This window comes from Bos indicus x Bos taurus, chromosome 20, assembly GCF_003369695.1.
Source record: "Bos indicus x Bos taurus breed Angus x Brahman F1 hybrid chromosome 20, Bos_hybrid_MaternalHap_v2.0, whole genome shotgun sequence".
Classification (NCBI taxonomy): domain Eukaryota; kingdom Metazoa; phylum Chordata; class Mammalia; order Artiodactyla; family Bovidae; genus Bos; species Bos indicus x Bos taurus.
Window position 1 is genome coordinate 27,751,250 of NC_040095.1, and position 23,829 is coordinate 27,775,078.

Genomic DNA, 23,829 nt, shown 5'->3' on the forward strand with positions numbered 1-23,829 from the left:
TATTTTGTATAGTGGTACTTTTAGTAATAGATGATGACAATCCATTTATTGAGAATTATTAGTAATTAGGAAACAGTTTCTTTCTGAATATCTAATTATTTCTACTTGTATTTCAAACTCTTTTTCAAATAACTATAGAAAATTTAAGTACAAAATGAGATTTTGCTTCTTTGATCTTGGCAATTTTGTTTGTATTCTCTTAGATATTCAAACTAAAACATGTCATTCAGAAACCTGGATAGTCTATACAAGCAATATGGAAAATTATAGCTTCTAAAAGTTTTTGAAAAAAATAGAATCATTGTAGTTAAGTGAATGCATCAGAGTTAAGTGATATATATGATGCTGAGAATTAATTTTATATATCTAATAAGATGGACTTTAATCTCTATTATTATAAGAATAAATAGAACACATAAACTTCATCTTTTTCATTAGTCAACTGGTGCTGCCATCTGCCTACCCAGGTACGTGGAAAATGTGGGTAGAGGCCCAGGAGCATCCTTTCAGAAACCCACCTGCCTGTTTGGCCATCTGCTCTGGAAATTGCAGTCGGTATTCAGTTGGTCTGCAACAGTCCCCAGCCCTGGCCCATCAGAGCCACCTCTGGGGCACTATCTGGACAAGTGTTGATGTTAGTACTCTTACAGAATGCTTCCTCCTTCTGTCCTACATTTCTACTTAGATTTCTTTTTTCCCTCTTCTCTCATCTATGAGACCTTGTCATCATGGGGTGTCAAATGGCCAGAATTACATCTAAGACAAAGGTTTTTTTTTTCTCTTTTATTTCTGTTGCTTTCTTTAATTAAAAAAATGGAGTCAATTTCTGGTCTAATGGTATCAAAGCAGTTGGAGGTTTTCTTACCCTTTCTTGGATTCTTTTTGTAGATGAGAAAATGCAATATCTCTCAGATGGATAGAAAATCCTAACAAAAATATCCTCCATATGGAAATTATTTGTCTCATCTTTTACTGGGAAAATAGTGTCTAAGGCTGAGGAAGGGTGTTTCATCGTCAAAGTACTTTATAAATGAGCATTAGAGGACTTGAGTTGCTTTTCATCCTCTTCCGGGAGGTCAAACTGCAAAAGCCATTTAATCCAGTTATTTGACTTTTTCTCTCTCATCAATACTGGAAGCAAATTGTTGGCATAAATGACTTTTCTTAACAGACACATTACTGACCTTTTGCCAAGAAAAAAAGTTCATCGTGTAGACACTTTAATGCATTTTGCTATAATTCACCAAGTTGTGGGAGAAACTGTCCCTACATTTGCACACTTTTGGAACTCTGAAACCTGTTCTGTTTATCACTGTTATTGTTATTGGTACTGTTGTCATACCCACTTACTGCTACTCGGTCATTATACTTTTACACTTCTGGAATGATCGGCTTTCAGGCAAGCAGTGCAGAAAGCACTTCTACTCCCTTAAATACAAAAGAACTACAACATCTTCAGCTGCCAGCAATTTTAAGCTTGCCATTTGACTGAATCTGAGGGGAAGTGCTTTAAGCAAATTAAATGACTCATTATTATTCCCTGAGTCATGACTGTATTTATCAGCAACTTATAAGGCAGAGGAAGACGTGGTTCTTCCCCTAAATTCCCACTTACTCACGCACTTATAACGCAGTTCTCTAAATATATCATTGTACCAAAGCAACTGTTGTATACCAAGTTACATGAAAAGGAAGGAATAAAAGATCCACCCAAGGATGTGGGGTTCCCTCACCTCTGTTTCGTGAAGGCAGGAAACAACTATAACACATAGAGAAATCTGAATGACCATTAATGGGGAAATGGGGAAGTCAATTGTGATACATTCATATAATAGTATTAAACAGTCATTTGAAATTAAGTGTAGTACAAGGATAATGGCCTAATGGCATAGGGCAATACTTTATGGTATAAAATCATTTTAAAATTCAGGATATAATCTATTTGCCCTGATTGATTTTAACTGTTTAAATGTACACGCATAGAAAATAAATGGAAAGTAAATTCAACAAAATGTTTGCAAAAGCCATCTCCAGATATAAGGGTTCTGTGTATGATACCACTTTTATTTCTGTGTCTTTCAAAATTTCTACTTAATGTCTTAATTCAGTTTTAGAAAGGAAAAGAAAAACCTTTATTAGATGATATTTTGATACAGGGACACTGTGAATAATAAAATGTTCTGCAATTCTAAATACTGAACATATTACAGATTAAAGTGTTTCACCTCGAGCCAGACATCCTGGAATGTGAAGTCAAGTGGGCCTTAGAAAGCATCACTACGAACAAAGCTAGTGGAGGTGATGGAATTCCAGTGGAGCTATTTCAAATCCTGAAAGATGATGCTGTGAAAGTGCTGCACTCAATATGCCAGCAAATTTGGAAAACTCAGCAGTGGCCGCAGGACTGGAAAATGTCAGTTTTCATTCCAATCCCAAAGAAAGGCAATGCCAAAGAGTGCTCAAACTACTGCACAATTGCACTCATCTCACACGCTAGTAAAGGAATGCTTAAAATTCTCCAACACAGGCTTCAGCAATACATGAACCATGAACTTCCAGATGTTCAAGCTGGTTTTAGAAAAGGCAGAGGAACCAGAGATCAAATTGCCAACATCCACTGGATCATGGAAAAAGCAAGAGAGTCCCAGCAAAACATCTATTTCTGCTTTATTGACTATGCCAAAGCCTTTAACTGTGAGGATCACAATCGACTATGGAAAATTCTGAAAGAGATGGGAATACCAGACCACCTGACCTGTCTCATGAGAAACCTGTATGCAGGTCAGGAAGCAACAGATAGAACTGGACATGGAACAACAGACTTGTTCCAAGTAGGAAAAGAAGTACATCAAGGCTGTATATTGCCACCCTGCTTATTTAACTTATATGCAGAGTACATCATGAGAAACACTGGGCTGGAGGAAGCACAAGCTGGAATCAAGATTCCTGGGAGAAATATCAATAACCTCAGATATGCAGATGACACCACCCTTATGGCAGAAAGTGAAGAAGAACTAAAGAGCCTCTTGAAAGTGAAAGAGGAGAGCGAAAAAGTTGGCTTAAAGCTCAACATTCAGAAAACTAAGATCATGGCATCCAGTCCCATCACTTCATGGGAAATAGATGGGAAAACAGTGGCTGACTTCATTTTTGGGGACTCCAAAATCACTGCAGCTGGTGATTGCAGCCATGAAATTAAAAGATGCATACTCCTTGGAAGGAAAGTTATGACCAACCTAAACAGCATATTCAAAAGCAGAGACATTACTTTGCCAACAAAGGTCCGTCTAGTCAAGGCTATGGTTTTTCCAGTAGTCATGTATGGTTGTGAGAGTTGGACTATAAAGAAAGCTGAGCGCCCAAGAATTGATTCTTTTTGAACTGTGGTGTTGGAGAAGACTCTTGAGAGTCCTTTGGACTGCAAGGAGATCCAACCAGTCCATCCTAAAGGACATCAGTCCTGGGTGTTCACTGGAAGGACTGATCTTGAATCTGAAACTCCAGTACTTTAACCACCTGATGGGAAGAGCTGACTCATTTAAAAAGACCCTGATACTGGGAAAGATTGAGGGCAGGAGAAGAAGGGGACAACAGAGGATGAGATGGTTGGATGGCATCACTGACTCGATAGATATGAGTTTAGATAAACCCTGGGAGTTGGTGTTGGACCGGGAGGCCTGGTGTGCTGCAGTTCATGGGGTTGCAAAGAGTCGGACATGACTAAGCGACTGAACTGAACTAAGGAGAATAGAGGAGAGTATTATTTAAGAGAAGAAAATCTTCTTAAGATTGAAAAAAGGTCAATCGTGAAATACCAGACGTGTATTGACTGCATGCATGTAAGATTTAGACTGTAAAGAAAGCTGAGCACCAAAGAATTGATGCTTTTGAACTGTGGTGTTGGAGAAGACTCTTGAGAGTCCTTTGGACTGCAAGGAGATCCAACCAGTCCATCCTAAAGGACATCAGTCCTGGGTGTTCACTGGAAGGACTGATCTTGAATCTGAAACTCCAGTACTTTAACCACCTGATGGGAAGAGCTGACTCATTTAAAAAGACCCTGATACTGGGAAAGATTGAGGGCAGGAGAAGAAGGGGACAACAGAGGATGAGATGGTTGGATGGCATCACTGACTCGATAGATATGAGTTTAGATAAACCCTGGGAGTTGGTGTTGGACCGGGAGGCCTGGTGTGCTGCAGTTCATGGGGTTGCAAAGAGTCGGACATGACTAAGCGACTGAACTGAACTAAGGAGAATAGAGGAGAGTATTATTTAAGAGAAGAAAATCTTCTTAAGATTGAAAAAAGGTCAATCGTGAAATACCAGACGTGTATTGACTGCATGCATGTAAGATTTAGACTGTAAAGAAAGCTGAGCACCAAAGAATTGATGCTTTTGAACTGTGGTGTTGGAGAAGACTCTTGAGAGTCTCTTGGACTGCAAGGAGATCCAACCAATCCATTCTGAAGGAGATCAGCCCTGGGATTTCTTTGGAAGGAATGATGCTAAAACTGAAACTCCAGTACTTTGGCCACCTCATGCGAAGAGTTGACTCATTGGAAAAGACCCTGATGCTGGGAGGGATTGGGGGCAGGAGGAGAAGGAGACGACAGAGGATGAGATGGCTGGATGGCATCCCTGACTCGATGGACATGAGTTTGCATAAACTCCGGGAGTTGGGGAAGGACAGGAAGGCCTGGCATGCTGCGATTCATGGGGTCGCAAAGTCAGACACAACTGAGCGACTGAACTGAACTGAATTGAAAGGCTTCCCTGGTGGCATTAGTGGTAAGGAACCCACCTGCTAATGCAAGAGACGCAAGAGATGTGCGTTTGATCCCTGGGTAGGGAAGATCTTCTGGAGAAAGAAATGGCAACCTATGCCAGTATTCTTGCCTGGAGAAGTCCTGTGGCAGAGGAACCTGGCAGTCTACTGTCCACAGGGTCAAAAAGACTCAGACGCAACTGAGTGACTTAGCACACACATAACCACTGAGTAGCCACAGGAATTTTTAAGATCTGTGTTGAGCCAACTCTTGTAAGTAAAAAGATTGAGGTGAAACAGAAAATAATTCCTTTATAGGAGAAAGGTGTGGAGAACCTATGGAGATCTGAGCACAGGTGTTTATCAGTCTTTTAAAATGAAAGAAATCACCAAATTCAGTTTTGATCAAAATAAAAAATTTTGAGTATCTCCAATTGTAAATTTAACTTAAATATATTTAATCCTATCCAATTCAGTTCATTTTAGTTCAATCTAACAAATATTTATTTAAAATTATATCTGCCTGATTCTGTACTAGGAACTAGGAATACCGGGAGAGTAAGAGAGGAAATCATCTTCCCTGGTGGCTCAGTGGTAAAGAACCTGTCTGCCGGTGTAGGGGATGCCACTTCGATCTCTGGGTTGAGAAGATCCCCTGGAGAAGGAAATGGCAACTCACTCCAGTACTTTTGCCTGGAGAATCCCATGGACATAGGAGCCTGACAGGCTACAATCTATGGGGTAGCAAAGAGTCAGACACGACAGTGCTGAAAAAGCAACAAAGAGAGGAAGAAATGTCTTCACAGAGCTTACATACTAGTCATGCATGCAGTCTCATTCTGCTGTGGTTAGTTCAGGAGAGAAGGAGTGAAGGACAGAGTGCAGAATTCTCAGAGGAACTCAGAGAGCTGGCCCCTCACCTGGAAGCAACTGGCCCTGAAATATCTGCAAGAAGCAAGTAGGACGTAGATAATGATTATATGTGTGTATATGTGTACACACTTATACATGTGTTGGGGACCAGGAGGCTTGGGAACTCGGTTGAGAATAAGGACTACTTGCAAAGTGCAGATAGAAAGAGATGGAGCTTTAGAAAAAGGGAAGCAAGTTTGGTTTGGTTCAAACTCGGAGTCTGAGTTAGCAACTAAAAGAGAAGAGGTTAAAGAAGTAGAAAGGATGTCTATACAGTTTAAGAATTAGAATTCATCTTCCAGGAAATGAGAAGATATTTAAGTGTTTCAATAGGAGAATAATTTGCTTAGATCTGTTTTAAGAAGCCTATCCTGAGCTTTCTGTACATTATTTTATTCATATAAAAGTTTTTTCTAAATATGTAATCACACTAAGTATATTGTGCTTTTCAAGTTAATCCTGTCTCGTATTCTAATACTCTTCTTTAAAAGATGGGTTTATTCTCTTTTTTTAATATAAATTTATTTATTTTAACTGGAGGTTAATTACTTTACGTTATTGTATTGGGAGAATGGCATTGGAACATGTATAATATCATATATGAAACGAATCGCCAGTCCAGGGTTTATTCTCTTAACATAGGGTTTAGGATTACTAATCTCAAATGAGAAAAACTAGAGAAACCTCAAATATTGCGTCTAGGCATAGGATTAGGGTCTGTGTTGCTGAATTGAAATTGATGCATTTCAGTATCTTGAAGGCAGCTGGAAACACTTTCATTTTAAAGAGGAGTTATAGAAAGCTCTTATTCTTGAATAACACAAGAGTGATATAAAGGACTTTTTTCCACCTCCACGTTCTTCTGCATCTGCCTCCCTTTTTTCCTCTCTTTTCCTTTTTTCTTTTTCCTTCCTCGTTTCCCTCCTCCTCATCTTCCTCCTTTCTTTCTTTTAATATTTTCTAAGTATCGTTAGAAGAGGTCTTTATGATATGGAATTTATAATCTGAGTATTTAACTGAAAAGATAAAAAATAAATGGAAAATTTAACTTAAAAAAGTGAGGCAATATAGCATTAAGTGCCAAAGCGAGTGATACAAATGTTAAGTTCTCTAATTTTCTAGAGAAAAGGTGTTTGCTAGTGAATTGGAATTGCTGGGAAAGTTAGATTTGACTTGATTGGATTTAACTAGATTTGACTAGATGGAGACTATATCTGAACTTATAAAATTTTTAATAGATTTGTAAAATAAAAAAGTATTCCCGAGGGAGAAGCAACCATTTGCAAAGGTTGTTATTATTGTTAATAATTAGATCTTAACCTTCAAATTAAAAAGTTTGGAGACAACTTTACAAAATGGTTATTTGTAATGATTAGGAGAAGCTATTCTCTTTGGAGTCTATTTTTGTTAAATAGAGACTTTGAATGCTATTAGATGAACAGTTTGGCTTGAAAATGTCTTAGTTAATTGGAAAATAAAATTGAAACGTTTTTGTCTAGTGCTCAATTTTAACTTCAGTTGTGTATTCAATGGAGATATTTATTTCATTAACTTGTGATATTCTATAATATTTTGCATGAGAAGAGTTACTAATTTTTCTTTAAATACTCTTCATAATCTTAGCATCATTAAATAGCATAAAATTTTTTCTTCTGGTACTTAATAATGTTTTTAAATACTATATGGCAGAGGATGAGATGCTTAGATAGCATCACCAACTCAATGGACATGCATTTGAGCAAACTCTGGGAGATAGTGAAGGACAGGGGAACCTTGCGTGCTATAGTCCATGGGGTTGCAAAGAGTCGAACTTGACTTAGCAACTGAGCAACAACAATAATGGTCTTAGAAGTCCAAATATTCAAGTTCAAATGTTCTGCATGTGGAATGTTATTACTGAAATTATTGACTAGTCTGTGTTCTATTTTCAGGGCCTCTTAACATCTTGACACTGTTTTAATGATGATACCCTTTAAGAGGAATAACAACTTTATGCTCACTTTTCCAGTTTTCAAGTACTTTGTATTCTTCAGTGGATACTACCACTTTTTGCAATAACTGATCACTGAGCTATGACATTTATTCGTAGATACAATCCTCAACATTAATAAGTTCACTTAAAAACTTCAGATAAAATTATTTAAGTGTATTCTACCTAGGGCAGGGTTTCTCAACTTCAGCGTTATTGACTTTGGAGGCTTAATAATTCCTGTATTGTGAGGAGCTATCTTGTGCACCTTAGGATATTTATCAGCTGAGAGTGACTCACTTGTAGTCAGTAGCATGCCCTACTTTGAACAATCAGTAATGCCCCTGGACATTGGAAAATGTGCTCTGGGGAGCAAAATCGTCCCCAGTTAAGAACCACTGATTTAGGGCTATCCTTGCAGAACCATTGGAAACTCCAACTTGGCAATTTAAGACAGCAGCTTTGATCTAGCCTATTGGTTTCAGGAGGCATGGCATACCTATGGACATTAAAGCCTGATATTAAGTTTCTATTGCTTGATGGCTTGAGCAGTAAAAACTCATGGAGTTAGATTTAGTCAGCTTTGCATTTCCTTACTTTTGTGCCATGCTTAGAATTAAGAAAATCCACAACAAGCAATCTAATCCTTCTAAGTGTGAACCTTGAATGACCAGAGAGGTAAGACATTTCTATCCAGAGACTTTGAAACCAAGTCTAACAAAAAGTTGGGTTGTCATATGTTTAACATATTTAGAAAATAAAACTGGGATGGACCTAATGCCACAAAAATAATTAAAGCTAAACTTACTGATGTCTCATAATTGTTCTAGATGCTTTAGGGAAGGTTTAATTTCAGTGTTACAAAGCTTTAAATATTGTGCATAAATAGAACTATGAAGCTTTTTAATTTTGAGATTCAGATAATATATGGTACTTCATTTATATATCCCAAAAGCAATTTATGGGCTAATATGCTCACTTCTGGTTAGATATACTTCAGAATATGTTTAATTCAATTGCTTATATATCAGTGACATCTTTTTTCTCCTGTAAGCGGAATTTCTCTTTATTCCAGAATTCACTACCACCAGGCAACCTACACACTGCTCTTTCTTCATGCAATGGGAATATTTTTGGCTTGAAAATATTTTTATGTTCTGTTTGTTCCATTAGAAATTTGTACGTCTCTGAGCATATAGTTAAGAGGAAAAAGATATGCTTGCATAGTTTTCTTCCCATAATGGATATACAGTTTATTCTAATTCTGTCCCTCTTAAATGTTTATGGGCAATTTCTTTCTAATGCAAGGAATTTCAGTATATCCAAATATTCAACGCAATATGCACATCTATATTTATATGTCAAACATAAACCAAGCTATCAAAAGATAATTAGGTGAGACATGCATGTTTTGTCATAATTAATATTCTGTCAATAGGCTAGATAAGAAAACTCCAAGGGTTAATGTTTTGCTGGGCTGCCAGATACTGTTGCCAGTGAATTTTTCTAGCTCACTCCATTAATCCAGTCAGCACAATGGATCAGGCTAGAGATGTGTCTCCATAAATCACTCTGAAGTGCTGGGGGTAGGAGTATCTAATTAATCAGCACTGTCATTATGTTTGACTTGTAGCTGCCTTGCTGTGTTTGGGATGGAGATTCAGTGTGTTTAACCCACATGCTCTTAAACAGATCTCCAGTGGTGTGTAAATTTTAACCCATTTTCAGAAAAAGTCAAGCAGCATGATTCAACCATATTTTTTAACAGCAATATATCTTTTCAACATATGACCCCTTGTTACGTTCAGTTAATTTTTCATTTACTACAGTAGATCTCCATTTGTAGTGTTAAAAACAAGACATATTCGAATACTATTTTGTATATTAATACTATGGTCAGGACAAAAATATATCTTAAAATACTCTCTTAAGCAATAAGATAGCACACTTAAAATGGAAAGAATTTTTGTATTTTAATGTCACCATCAGTGAAAATGTCTTCTATATCTTTGATTTTTGCTCTTGAATTTCAGTATTTTTGGACCATATATTTTCATAGAGTACTTTTCCTATTCAAGTGATTTTTATTCACTGCTGCTGCTGCTAAGTCGCTTCAGTTGTGTCTGACTCTGTGCAACCCCATAGACGGCAGCCCATGATGCTCCCCTGCCCCTGGGATTCTCCAGGCAAGAACACTGGAGTGGGTTGCCATTTCCTTCTCCAATGCATGAAAGTGAAAAGTGAAAGTGAAGTCGCTCAGTTGTGTCCGAGTCTTAGCGACCCCATGGAACGCAGCCTACCAGGCTCCTCCATCCATGGGATTTTCCAGGCAAGAGTACTGGAGTGGGGTGCCATTGCCTTCTCCGTTTTATTCACTAGTGAAGTGATTACTTTATGGTTTAAAAATTATTTAACTAGATATTAACCATTTTTCAAATGTGTTAACTACTTCAAAGACTTGCTCTTGGGTATATAGTTCATACAAGGCTGACTCGGTCTAGATCATGTTTCATATCCCTTAGGTTACCAAGAAAATAAATATGGGATAAAATAAATATCTGGGATAGATTGTAAAATAGATTTTTGGACATAGCTTGAGGAATCCACCATTATTTTATAATAACACTCCTTATATTTGATGAGAACTGATTACCAGGTAGGGCTACAAAATGACAACTTTTGCCCACAAAACCCAAAATCTAAGTAGCACTGTTAATCCTATAAAGTGTAAATTAGTTTTGGATTTCTTCAGTGAATCTCTGTCTACACACACACGTGCACGCGTGCGCATGCACTTACCTACACACATATGGCAGATGGTTTTCCAATAAATACATTCATCTTGACAAAAATGTGGGAGCATTGATCTTTGGAGGAGGAACACTTATTTCAATAATGGTGCAATCAGTTGTCAAATATCTCTGGAACTCATCTTTTGATTATTCTAAGTAATGGTGAAATTTGATTCTCCAAGAATGAATTTTTGTCAGTAAGAGCCAAATGTCCTTCAGCAATAATTTCGGTGATTAAGAATATGAACTAATTAGGTAATGTTAAATGGAATAAAAATTGACAAGAACTTCAGAACAATAAATAAATTTTTCTTGTAAAATTTTACTCACAAAGAAGTTTAGCACATGTGCCAGAAAAGTAAGGTTTAGGTCTGTTAACAAAAGTGCATTAATCTGACTAAATAAAAAAATAACTCAGATGTGTTGTAGTTTGATACTGGAAAATTATTGCACAGATAGATAAGGAAATGGAGATATATATATATGTCATATATTCACATTTGCATAGCATATATCTGTACAAAACATGCAGACATAGGTTATATGCTTTACATCATATAATACATAGTTCAAAAATATTTGTGTATAATATTGAACTTAATAGTAACTACTTTCATTTAAAGCATATTTAGCAAAGTTCATAGTATAAATATGGTATTTCTTTATTACTACTTTTCATATGTTTTTCCACTCTGTTCCTTATAGTTAAAGTTGGTGCTGCTACTCCTCATCATTAAATGATTAATTTACTTTTTCTTTTTCAGTGGTCAGAAAAGACCTACTAATAATCCTCCATCCTACTGTGATTAGAAGTGCTGGTTTGCAAGTTAAATGGGATGCCAACTTTATTTGTTATTAACTGACAGAGGAAGTCTAGCTGATTAATTGGGGGATCAAGCTTCTCATTTTTGTCCTATACTAACTGTTCTAAATCTCTGGTCTTGCAGAAAGACTTTAGAAATGAAGAAGTAACTAAAAAGATACTCACCTAATAGTGTCACAGTGACCAGAATAACAAAATCCATAAAATACTTTGCTCAAATCATGGAAAGAAATCCTCTATCCCGAGATGTTCCTGTTTCTGCAGATGTAAATCTTTTAGGGACTTTCTACTAAATGATTTGTAATTCTCAGCCCAATTCTTCAAAATGAGAAAGTATACTTTGAACTTTTAAGAATTATCAAAAATTTCATGGAAAACAACCCCAAGTATATGCACTTTATTATGGCTACTAAGCTTTTGGGTAAAAAGAACCTTTGGAGATAAAAATTCTTGCAGAGCATCCACACAGAAACAAATGATATTTAAATTTTATTTTATTTAAATTTATTTATTTTAATTAGAGGCTAATTACTTTATAATATTGTATTGGTTTTTCGATACATCAACATGAATCTGCCACGGGTGTACACGTGTTCCCAATCCTGAACCCCCCTCCCACCTCCCTCCCCATACCATCCATATTATGTTAGTGATGACTTTTAAAATACTATTATGTAAGAGGAAGCTGAATAACTCATGTGTTGTGAACTTGGAGAGGCTTCTGATATAGTTCATCGGATCTTGGTCTTTTATATTTCACTTTGTTTGCAGATATGTGTTATTTTGAACCTAAAAATATGCGGGGTCCTCTGCTAGTACCTGAGTAAATATGTAAATAAGACTCACCTGGGTTGCATTTTAAATATTTTTAATATATACATATGAAATATGTATATATTAATAATGTGGATTATTTATGAGAGATATGTGGGTATTTCTCAAAGAAAAAGATAAAAATTGATTAAATTTTGACTTCAATTTTCCTAATTTTACTGAGATTTCACATCCTCAGCATCAAAGGAAATACATTTTATATAAAATGTCTGCTTGATATGGTCATTTTGATGTGCTATGGTCTAATAAGCTGGAAAATATTTGGTTCTATCAGGTAAATTTTTTCTGCAGTTAAAATAATTTAATCTTTTTATTATTTTTCATTTTATTTATTTTTTGATTGGTGGAAAATTGCTTTACAATTTTTTATTTCTGCCATACAACACAAATTAGTCATAATCATATATATATATGTATATATGTATGTATATCCCTTCCCTCCTAAGCTTCCCTCTCCTCCCCCATCCCACCCCTCTGGTCATCACAGATGGCCAGACTGGGCTCCCTGTGATGTTTAGCCACTTTCCACTAACAATCTGTTTTACACCTAATAGTGTTTACATGTCAATGCTACTTTCTCAATTCGTCCCACCCTCACCTTCCCCTGCTGTGTCCACTAGGTTTGTCAGTACATTTTTCTAGATTCCCTATGTAATAGCTTAACTTTTGTGTGGAGTTTCTTATTTTATCAGTAAGTAGTTTGGAGACACTACCTGTGTGATGCACACTGTGGGGAAAAAGGAAACAGAGATTGTTGTTAGAGCTATGAGATGGCTGGTAGGTAAAACATATATAATCATGAACATGATAATAATACAACATAATGTAGCAGAAGGGCTAAATGATTATGAAAAAGCAGGACATCAGGGCTGAGCAAATTAGAAAGGCTGAGGCAGGTTTCTAGGTGGTTAGAAGTCAGAAGGTCATTTCAAGTATTAAAAATAATGATACTGTTAACAGAAATAATGAAGTAGGAATATTCAGAGCACTACAAGTAGAACAGTCCAGCTTGAATTATGAGTGGGAGATAATGATGGAAAGTGAGATTGAAGTGAAATTATCAAGAGCCCTAATTCTACAAAGCAGTTCAGAATTACCTTATTAGCCGTGGTCAGCCATCGAATACTTCTGATGAGATTAATAATAAAATGAACATTTTTTTTTTTAAAGAGTGATCTAGTGTTTGTGCATAAAGATAGAAGTGTGGGAGGTGTGAACTCAAGGAGATCATTTTGGAGGCTGCTGACAGAGGAGTTTAGAGGGGAAGTGATAAGGACCTGGAATAGAGTAGTGACAGTTGAAACTGGCAAGCATGGAAGGGCTTGAGAGCACTAATGGAGGATGTATATGCAGTGCTTCTGCCCAAGGACTATTACCAAGTCCTGTAGCAGATGCAAAGGAGGGAAGGTCCAAACTTAACTATAAGCTGTTAGGTGGTTAAAAATCTGACAGTGACAATACTGAATAAAATATAGTCATAAGAAGAAATTTTAAAAATACAGGTTTTATTTTAGGCATGGTTATTTAAAAATGATGTTGGGGAAAACAAGAATTTTTCTTTACCATAGTCATATTGATACATATACATGATGAATGAAGTGAATTTGGGATAATTACTTCATTATTTTGACCAATATGGAAATATAATATGGATTTCCATTTTTAAATTTTCAGAATTAAATGACTTAATTTGCTGTCAATAGCAGAAACCATATTTCTCAGTTATTTATCTACTACGATTTTCTGTATAGAATCGGTCTGTGTAAATGTATAATTTTTGCACTGAAAATAAAAGTTTAATAGTCATAAGCATATTTTTCATTTTTAAATATGTATTATGATTGAAAGTACATATAGTATAATAGTAAATATCATAAAACACTACTTCTGATATATTACATTGTTTTTAACTTTACAGACCATTTATTGGCTCAAGGACTTAAAAATTATAGATACATGTTTATAAGAAAGGATTAGTATATAAGATGTATTATTAGAATATCAAATTTAGATTTATGAGTCTAGAAAAATTCCTTTCTCCACGCAGAATAAGGCAATCCTGCATTAACCAGTTGTATTACTTTTTGTAGGAAGATGGCTGCAGTGGACCCTGATTGCACAAGTAGGAGTATTCTAAAGACTTTTAAAAACACACACATACACACTCACACATGCACACACACTGACACATATGTCTCATTAGGATCAAACATTGCTGATTATCTGTCAGAAATATACTGAACTGACTTATTCAAAAGCTTTTGAAATCATTTTCAAATGATTTATTTCATAACTATATGAACTGTAGGACAGAGGTCCCTTCTATTTTATAGGTACTGTATGCTCTAGGCAAACAATTCTCTGAAGTCACAGGCTGTTACCATTTGTGGCAGGGAAAGCACTTGGGTGGTCCTCGGGGGAAACCTTAGGCAAACAGTATTGCTGTAATCTAATCTGTACAGCAAATCACCATAGAACCAGGAAAAGAGAGAGATGGTGGAAGTCTCCACATAAACCAAAATGTGGGAAAGAAATCAACTGCATTACTAGTAATATTCCACTTAAAAATAGAGGAACTGCTGTATGACTCTGTTTCACTGTATCACTTTATTAAAGATTCCCTGTTTTCTTCCATAGTTTGAGAGGATAAATGTATTGTGTTGTGCTGTGCTTTGTCGCTCAATTGTGTCCTACTCTTTGTGACCCCATGGACTGGGTAGCCCTCCAGGCTCCTCTGTCCATGGGGATTCTCCAGGCAAGAATGCTGGAGTGGGTAGCCATTCCCTTCTTTAGAGGATCTTCCCACTCAGGGATCAAACCCTGGTCTCCTGTACTGAAGGCAGATTCTTTACCAGCTGAGCTACCAGGGAAGCCCCATAAATGCATTTCACAAGTGTGTAAAAAGATAGTCCAACTCAAGTGGGATTCCCTAGGGACAATGAAAGAGGGAGTTATCAGAATCCCTTCTGAAGAGTAAGTTATCTGGGAATTTTCCTTTTTTGTTCTCCAATTTCAACAGCTCATCTAAAGCAAATTTCTTCAGGCTTGGATCTGCTTAACGGTTCAGAGAAGATAGGAGGCAATGTCTCTGCACTGTGAGCCCCCAAATAACATTTAGAATTAATTGCATTCATGTTAGGCCACCTGTTCAATGTTTATTTGAAGTTCTAAAAATTTCCTAGTCATTCCAGTAATTTTATATATTCATTCATCCACTCATTTATTCATTCACTCATGTTCATTCAACCAATCTTGAAAATCTTCTTATAATGACTCAGTTTTTTTTAATTAGGTGCTGTGGATAAAATAAGTATTCATAAAAAGGGGTACATGAACTCTTCTTTCATGTAGTTTACAATCATATAAAAGAAGACAGTAATTATTAAAATAATTTCAATAAGAATGCGCAATTGTTACCTGAAATTATAGAAATTCAGATATAGAAAATGTAAATATATCATGACCTGTTTCACAAACACAGTAGTCCTAATTGCTAATGTATTATATATACACCCCATGAGAAGTGAGTGTTAATATATATTAATACACAGTATCTAATTTGTTTGCTGAGACAGTTATATTGATAATTATATTGTTTTGTAATATAACAATTATAGAGACAGTATAATTTCCATCGTTTTGTTTTTGGATATATGTTTATGGATGAACTTTAATATAAATTTGACCCTTTTAGGCAGAAATATTCAGCATGAATTTATGGGAAAAGAAATAATTTTTTTCTCATTGAGAGGACATTACTACTAGTTAATATTGTTATTATTTTTTAAAAAACCACTTGAGAGTAGTTTCTTCCCAATAATAACTTGTTAATATGAATATTTTTTCCTTAATTTTTATAAATTGCAAGAACAGGGCAGAATATTTAAATATCAAGGAAATCAGCAAGATGAGAGGGGCAATTCCATCTATTTCTCAAGCATCACATGATACAGGCATATAAATATGCTTAGTGAAATATCTGCCTTAGGTTTAATAAGAAATGTACAAAGCCATCAAAAATAAAAGAGATACTATTTCTTTTACACATCAGGTTTTCTCATGTGCTGTTGAGTTCGTTCCCACCAACCTGAAGATCTTTCATGAAAATGGCAGCAGAAGCAGTCTCTATTCCCTGACATCTGGACACACACATTAGTGGCAGGCGCACCAACCATAAGGGCATAAAACTAGGCTAGAGATCTGGATGCATCATCTGGTACCTGTTATAAGTCAACATAGATTCTGTGCTAAGTGGTTCCACAGATTGCACCAAGCAAGGAGCAAGCCCCAGGAGAAAAAGCCAAAAGCAATAATGTTCTGAAGGGCCGCAGAATTGTGGCAGTGGCCTCAGTCAGTGACACTGATGATACTGATGACAATTAGGAGAGAGGGTTTAGAATGTGAATGGGGAGCAATTCAGCTGCTACAATATCCATCAGCAGACTGTTGCCTGAGGCAGAAGGACCCTGCTGTCCTTTATTTTTCTGTTGTTACTGGAACATTGAGAAGAGGTGGGGGTGGGAAATGGGAATTTATAAAATTTCTAATAACAATTTCACCCAAAAATTATTGTTGAGGAGTTTCAAATGAACCCTTTTTAAGAAAGAGTTGGTTGCTGCTTCTACCTTTAAATAAATGTGAGCTATCCCACTCATACACAGGGATAGTTCTCAATTTTAAAAAAATATTGAAAGAGAAAAAGTTTATATCTGCTCAGAGGCAGTCATCGGATTAACACTATTAAATGTTCAACTATTTCCTCCTTGCCCTAACTTGCCTTGGTAATAATTTCCAGCAATGTGATAGTACCTAGCCATTGTTTAGACCACTGTTACAATTTTAGCTGTCACTGGAACCGCACTGAGCAAACTTTCCTTTTAGGTTTGACAGACAGCTTGTTGTAATTTAAGATAAATTAGTGAGCGTTTCACAGGTCACTAATATTTTTAAATTAAATGTTTATTTTGTTTATACTAAGGAAGCTGGTATCTTTTATTTTCATGGAGAATTATTTTTATATGTAAGGAATTTTATGATTAGATATGTCATATAAACAGAGATACATACTGAGATGTATCAAAAACCTGAAAATTTTTAAACTCTAGAATATATAAAATCCAGAAAATATTGAAGGCAAGATTTTACTCATGTTATATCTAAAATGGAAAATATAGAATACAGGTAGCAGGTTGCCTTTATATCCTAGAAAAAAGAAACATGTTTTATCTGTAGGTCCTAGAAAGAAAAAATACTATTCAAGTCTAGTAGTGATTTTTCATCATATGCCACAAATTTCTTCTAATTGTGTTCCGCAGAAGTGCTTATAATTTCTGATCTTAATTGAGTAATTCTGCTTCGGGTCTCAGAAAAAAAGCAAGAATTCTAAAATACATGGAATGTATTCCATGTTTTCCATAATGATCAGTTCTAAATGTTTTAAAGTTCAAGTTAAAATCGTTTTCCTCAGATCTCAACAGATATCTGATTTTTAAAAGCAAAAATTATTTGACAAATTCTCATTAATATATCACATAGAGGTGTTTTATTAGACTAGTAAAATGAAGCTTAAGCAATTTATTTTAAAATGTTATCCTAGCTTTCATGACTGATGGCAGGATCTAAATTAGAGAATTACAGGCTTTCTGATTTGGCAGAGAATACATTTTATTTCACACTATTAACTTTATTTTGTTTTAGTTCTTTATTCTCTGAGCTGATAACCTCATATACAAAGAGCTTTAAATGCAGTAGAAATAAGATAACCAGACCAGATTAAAAATTCAGTTGGATTTGTAATGAATTTTATTATTGTTACTCTGTACTTATAGCTAATTTGTTTACAAGGGAAATACCAAAAACAGCTTATCACTAAGAATTCTAAAAATCATACCAACTTGCACCTGAGAAGAATTTTCAGCGTGGAAACAAAATCAGGCCAACCTCAATCATGGCTTATTAAATTACAGCTGGTCCAAAACTGTTTGATATTCAAGCAGCTAATTAGCAATGGAGATGGCTAATTCAAGCGCTGGGCTTTGATCTCTGGGTTCACCCAATATTTATTAGTTTTATTTAAAAAAAAGAATGGAGAGGGAAAGCATCCTGAAAGCTGGAGGAGACAGTCTGAACAGTAGTTTACTTATAATTTACAGACTTGTGGTACTTAATATATAATGCAATAATCTTCCCAGTGCCATTTGTCATTTGGACGCGGCCACAGATTATAGCTTAGGGCACTGCATCTGTGCACAGATCTGGCAGGAAATGGTCTAAAATCTTGAACAGCTGAGCATGATGTTTCGGTATAGTTGGAAAATTCAACCTCTGCTCCAGAGGTCACTGCATGCTTCTGTCCTGACAGCCCAAATTGTTAAGCATGTGACTAATATGCATACAGAACACAGGCTGCCTGTCGTCTGCTACAAGCCTGATGGCTGGTTAGCGGCTAGTCTTAATTTTATGTGACAATCCTATGTAGGAAGTGCTGTGTGGGTGACTAAATGGAGCATATTGATGTCCCACTGGGTGTAGCCCCTGTTGTTTTGACAAATTCTCCTTAGCATTTATCAATCAGGCCTTCAATGGGGAGTGTGCTGAATATCTAATTCAGACATGCTAGTCAGGGCTAATAGAGCAAGATAGCATGTTATTCAATTTGTACTTGTTAGTGATGTCCCACTGTCACTGGGCAATTTACCTTCACACTTCACAAATGAAAAGAGAAATTTGCTGGGCTTCAAACACTTACATGAGTTACAAGCAAAATTTTAATTAGCATGTCATTACAGCAATAATTTATTGCTTCTTTGTAGTTTTCCTCGCATACAGCTTGTGCTTTTCCTATTTTCGAAGGGATGTCCTCAAGGCTTAGGAAACAGGTAATAATAAGGACAGCTAATAAGCTTTACCCAAAGATGCATATTGATGTTTTCTCTTTATGACATTTTCAGTAATTGTTATACATGGAGGTTAAATGGATCTTTATGATTTATGTGTGTGATTCAATGTTTTTTTTAACACTTTTGTTGTAATACTGTGTTTCTTTATGTGAATAGGTTCTACCGTGCTTTGGTTCATTCCTAAATATCTCACATGTGGGCAAGCTAAAGAAAGCACACTTACTGTGATGAAAAGCACTTGATGTAAGTGAGGGGAACTTCTGGAATTCTTCCAGTAGGAGCACTTGTGAATACACAGGGGTTTTTCTAGGTTGGGAACAAAGCAGCATTCATTGTTTTCTACCAACTCTTTATGGAGAGTTGTCTAGATGCCCAATCTTTAATCAGCTGTCAGATAAAACATGTTTAAAAAGGAGGAGAAAGAGGAGGAGCTGCCACACTTCTTCATGTTTGGCCTCAATCTGGTATCCTCAGAATACAGAAATGGAAGAGTGACCTAGATTATCCAAGGCAGACAGAAACAAAGGAGATAGTCTGAATATACAGAAATGGTGCTTTTGAGTGGATTAAAATAAAAGTGGAATCAAGACTTTGATCACAGCGTTGGAATATTTTAAGGGGTTATCTTGGTCAAAACCTCCTTGCTTGAAAGGTCTAGTCAGATCACCCTGAAAGACAGCTAGTAGCTCATCAGAGAAAGTAGGTAAGTCAAGGAAAATAAACACAGCAGAGTGGTATTCTACGTATAGGATCTGACCTAAAAGAGCATGGTTTGAAGAGTAAATTTCCCCATCTCTTTCCAAATCTATAGAAATATGACTTTCTGACCATTAAATTCTGTGTTAACTAGTTTTACAGAATATGGCTGTAGGACCGTCTTCCGCAAGGGCTTCCCTTGTGGCTCAGCTGGTGAAGAATCTGCCTGCAATGCGGGAGACCTGGGTTTGATCCCCTGGAGAAGGGAAAGGCTACTCACTCCAGTATTCTGGCCTGGAGAATTCCATGGACAGTATAGTCCATGGGGTCACAAAGAGTCGGACATGACTGAATGACTTTCACTTCCACCAAAGCTTACTGTCAAAGGAATGGGATCTTGGGTTGCAATTCTACTTCAAATGGCAGGGTTGTGTCTTACTTATCTTGATAGGCCATTGACTAGCATGAGCAGAGCTTCCAGCAAGAGCTTAACATACAGCTATTTAAAGAATGAACAAAAGAGCTATCAGACAAATGAGCCAAAGGAAAGAATACAAGAATAAATTTGTATTCCAACTTTTTCTTTTATCCAGGGGACTAGTTAAAAGTATATTTGAAAAATACAGGAAATCAGAACACCTTATGTAAATCTAACACCTTGGGAGGTTGAAAATGTATCTAGGACAAAGAAGTTTGCTAGCATTGTGAGCAGTGTCTGTTTATTCATCTTTAATTAATCTTTCCTAGTTGTATATATTTCAGACATAATCAACTTTTTTTAAAAAAGTCTTTTGAGGGGGCAAGTATGCACAAAATATGTATAAAAACTTTGTCATAATAATTAGACTAATCAATCACGTGATCACTCTAATATTTTTAAAGTATGCATTTGTGGGGATGGGGTGGTTCAAGAATATTGTTAGCATTGCCTTCTGAGTTCAGGATGTTGTATGAGTGTGTGTGTGTCTTCCACTGGAAAAATCTTGCCCTGATTAAAGAGGCTACTTTTGAATAATAAGAGCAAGGGTCTTTCTTAATACAATTCTTCACAGAGAGAATTTTGAAGGGTTAGAATGAAATCATGACACCTAATGTGGATAATTAAATATCACTAGTTCAGCAGCTCTAGTATGTATTCCAATTTTACTGAGGGAGACTAAATTAACAAATACTTCATATACTAAGCAAATTTCATGCAAGGTGATATGCTAAGAATAATACACAGTTTAAAACCAATTGGTCACAGCACATTTCTAGTATTTTTTAGATTAATAAGTAGGTAGATAGATTCATACATACATAAAACATTCAAAAGCATATGTGCTCATACTGGAGTGTTATTAAGGACTATTTCATCTTCTCTCGACATAGTTTTCTACTCCAAATATCTTTGAAAGGACAAAATTAACATTTTTTAAAACTTTGTTTTGGAGTTATTTTTCACTTCACTTTCCCTACTCAGTCTTAAGACAAAAAAAAAAAAAATGTGGTAGTGTGTTTGTAGAATTTGGGATGAGCAGTAGGGACTCCAGTGGTTCTAGGTTTTAATTGGAATTCAATATATATTTTTAGAATGTTACGATGATCATGATACTGTTGGGTGCTATGGTGATCAGAGACAAAAATGAACATAGGGTCAGACCTATAAATATTTATCCTATAATGCCAAATAAAAGTGTCATGATGGCTCAGCAGGTAAAGAATCTGCCTGCAATGCCGGAGACACAGGAGGTGTGCGTTCGATCCCTGGGTCAGCAAGATCCCATGGAGGAGGAAATGGCAATGCATTCTCACCAGAAAAATCCATGGACAGAGGAGCAGAGTCAGACACAACTGAACAACTCACACACACAGGCACATACAGTAAGAAACTAAGCATGCATTAAGAGTCAGAGGAGAGGAGTTCCACACCTATTTGAGAATATCAGACACAAATTCATGGAGAGAATGGTTTTTGAAATGGGCCTTGACGAAAAGGTAGAATTTCAAGAGATAGCCATGTGGGTATCAGAGAATGCATCAAGCAAAAGATCAACAATAAAAGCACACACACAAAAACCAACCAGGAAACAAAAATACGGTGTTTTAGTATTTGCGTTTGTGTCTTTTGTATTGCACCAAAAGATAATACGGTACAAAGTTGTAGCATCGTAGTCTAGTTTGAGTGTAGAGTATATGAAGAGAGTAAACACAATTTGTATAAGGTAGTAAAGATTCTGGGGCCAGATTATGAAGGACCTAGTTCCTGCTTCCCAAGAATGCTTCTAATTTAATATGTAGTAGAGAAACTTCAAAGAATTTTGAACAGAAGAGTGAAGTGACTGGTTGGAACCCAATAGCAAACTGTAGGATGGATTGAGAAAGGAATTGCTACAGACTTCAGAGCAGTTAGGACTCTTGAAATATTCAGTTGAGAATTTTGTAAAGAACCCAGTGTCAGGAAAGAGATAAGATAAAACTATATTTGCATAATGAATTCATAAATTTCAGCTACTTAATTGTACTTCAATTCAAATTCAACAATTGGTACAAATACAATGTTGCATTAGAAATAAGCATGCAGCATATTTGAAAGAAATGATCAGTGTTTCTTGGTTGGCATTTCTTTTTGCATTCTATTTAAATAAACACCTAAGCAATTAAAAGTCTGGAAAGTACTCTTAATTAAAGCATATATTCAGATTTCTGAATATATATACTTAGAGATAAAGATAGAAAGAGGAGGAGGAGGAGAGAGAGAGGCAGAGAGAGAGAAAACACTGTACTGGGATCAAATTTGATGAAAATATTGAAGTCTTTTTTGCCAGAGCATCTAGTTCAATTCCCTTTTCGGGAAACTGACTTCATCAGCATATTCTCTCCGTTGTTGTTATTCTCTTTGTTGTTATTCAGGAATTAAAAAAATTTTTTTATTTCGTTACCATTTATTCTGTGACTTTGTTTTTTTTTTTTTTAATTTAATTTATTTTTAAACTTTACACTATTGTATTGGTTTTGCCAAATATCGAAATGAATCCGCCACAGGTATACATGTGTTCCCCATCCTGAACCCTCCTCCCTCCTCCCTCCCCATACCATCCCTCTGGGTCGTCCCAGTCAGTGCACCAGCCCCAAGCATCCAGTATCGTGCATCGAACCTGGACTGGCGACTCATTCCATATATGATATTATACGTATTTCAATGCCATTCTCCCAAATCATCCCACCCTCTCCCTCTCCCACAGAGTCCAAAAGACTGTTCTATACATCAGTGTCTCTTTTGCTCTCTCACATACAGGGTTATTGTTACCGTCTTTCTAAACTCCATATATATGCGTTAGTATACTGTATTGGTGTTTTTCTTTCTGGCTTACTTCACTCTGTATAATAGGCTCCAGTTTCATCCACCTCATTAGAACTGATTCAAATGTATTCTTTTTAATGGCTGAGTAATACTCCATTGTGTATATGTACCACTGCTTTCTTATCCATTCATCTGCTGATGGACATCTAGGTTGCTTCCATGTCCTGGCTATTATAAACAGTGCTGTGATGAACATTGGAGTACACGTGTCTCTTTCCCTTCTGGTTTCCTCAGTGTGTATGCCCAGCAGTGGGATTGCTGGATCATAGGGCAGTTCTATTTCCAGTTTCTTACGGAATCTCCACACTGTTCTCCATAGTGGCTGTACTAGTTTGCATTCCCACCAACAGTGTAAGAGGGTTCCCTTTTCTCCACACCCTCTCCAGCATTTATTGCTTGTAGACTTTTGGATCACAGCCATTCTGACTGGCGTGAAATGGTACCTCATAGTGGTTTTGATTTGCATTTCTCTGATAATGAGTGATGTTGAGCATCTTTTCATGTGTTTGTTAGCCATCTGTATGTCTTCTTTGGAGAAATGTCTATTTAGTTCTTTGGCCCATTTTTTGATTGGGTCATTTATTTTTCTGGAATTGAGCTGTAGGAGTTGCTTGTATATTTTTGAGATTAGTTGCTTGTCAGTTGTTTCATTTGCTATTATTTCCTCCATTCTGAAGAAAATTTTTAATTGTACTTATTTTTTGTTTATTTGAATCTGCTGTAGTCCAGGGGGAATTTCTCTCAAATAGGAAGAAGTTATCTGTGTCTCTAAAATTTGTATGAAAATTGAGAC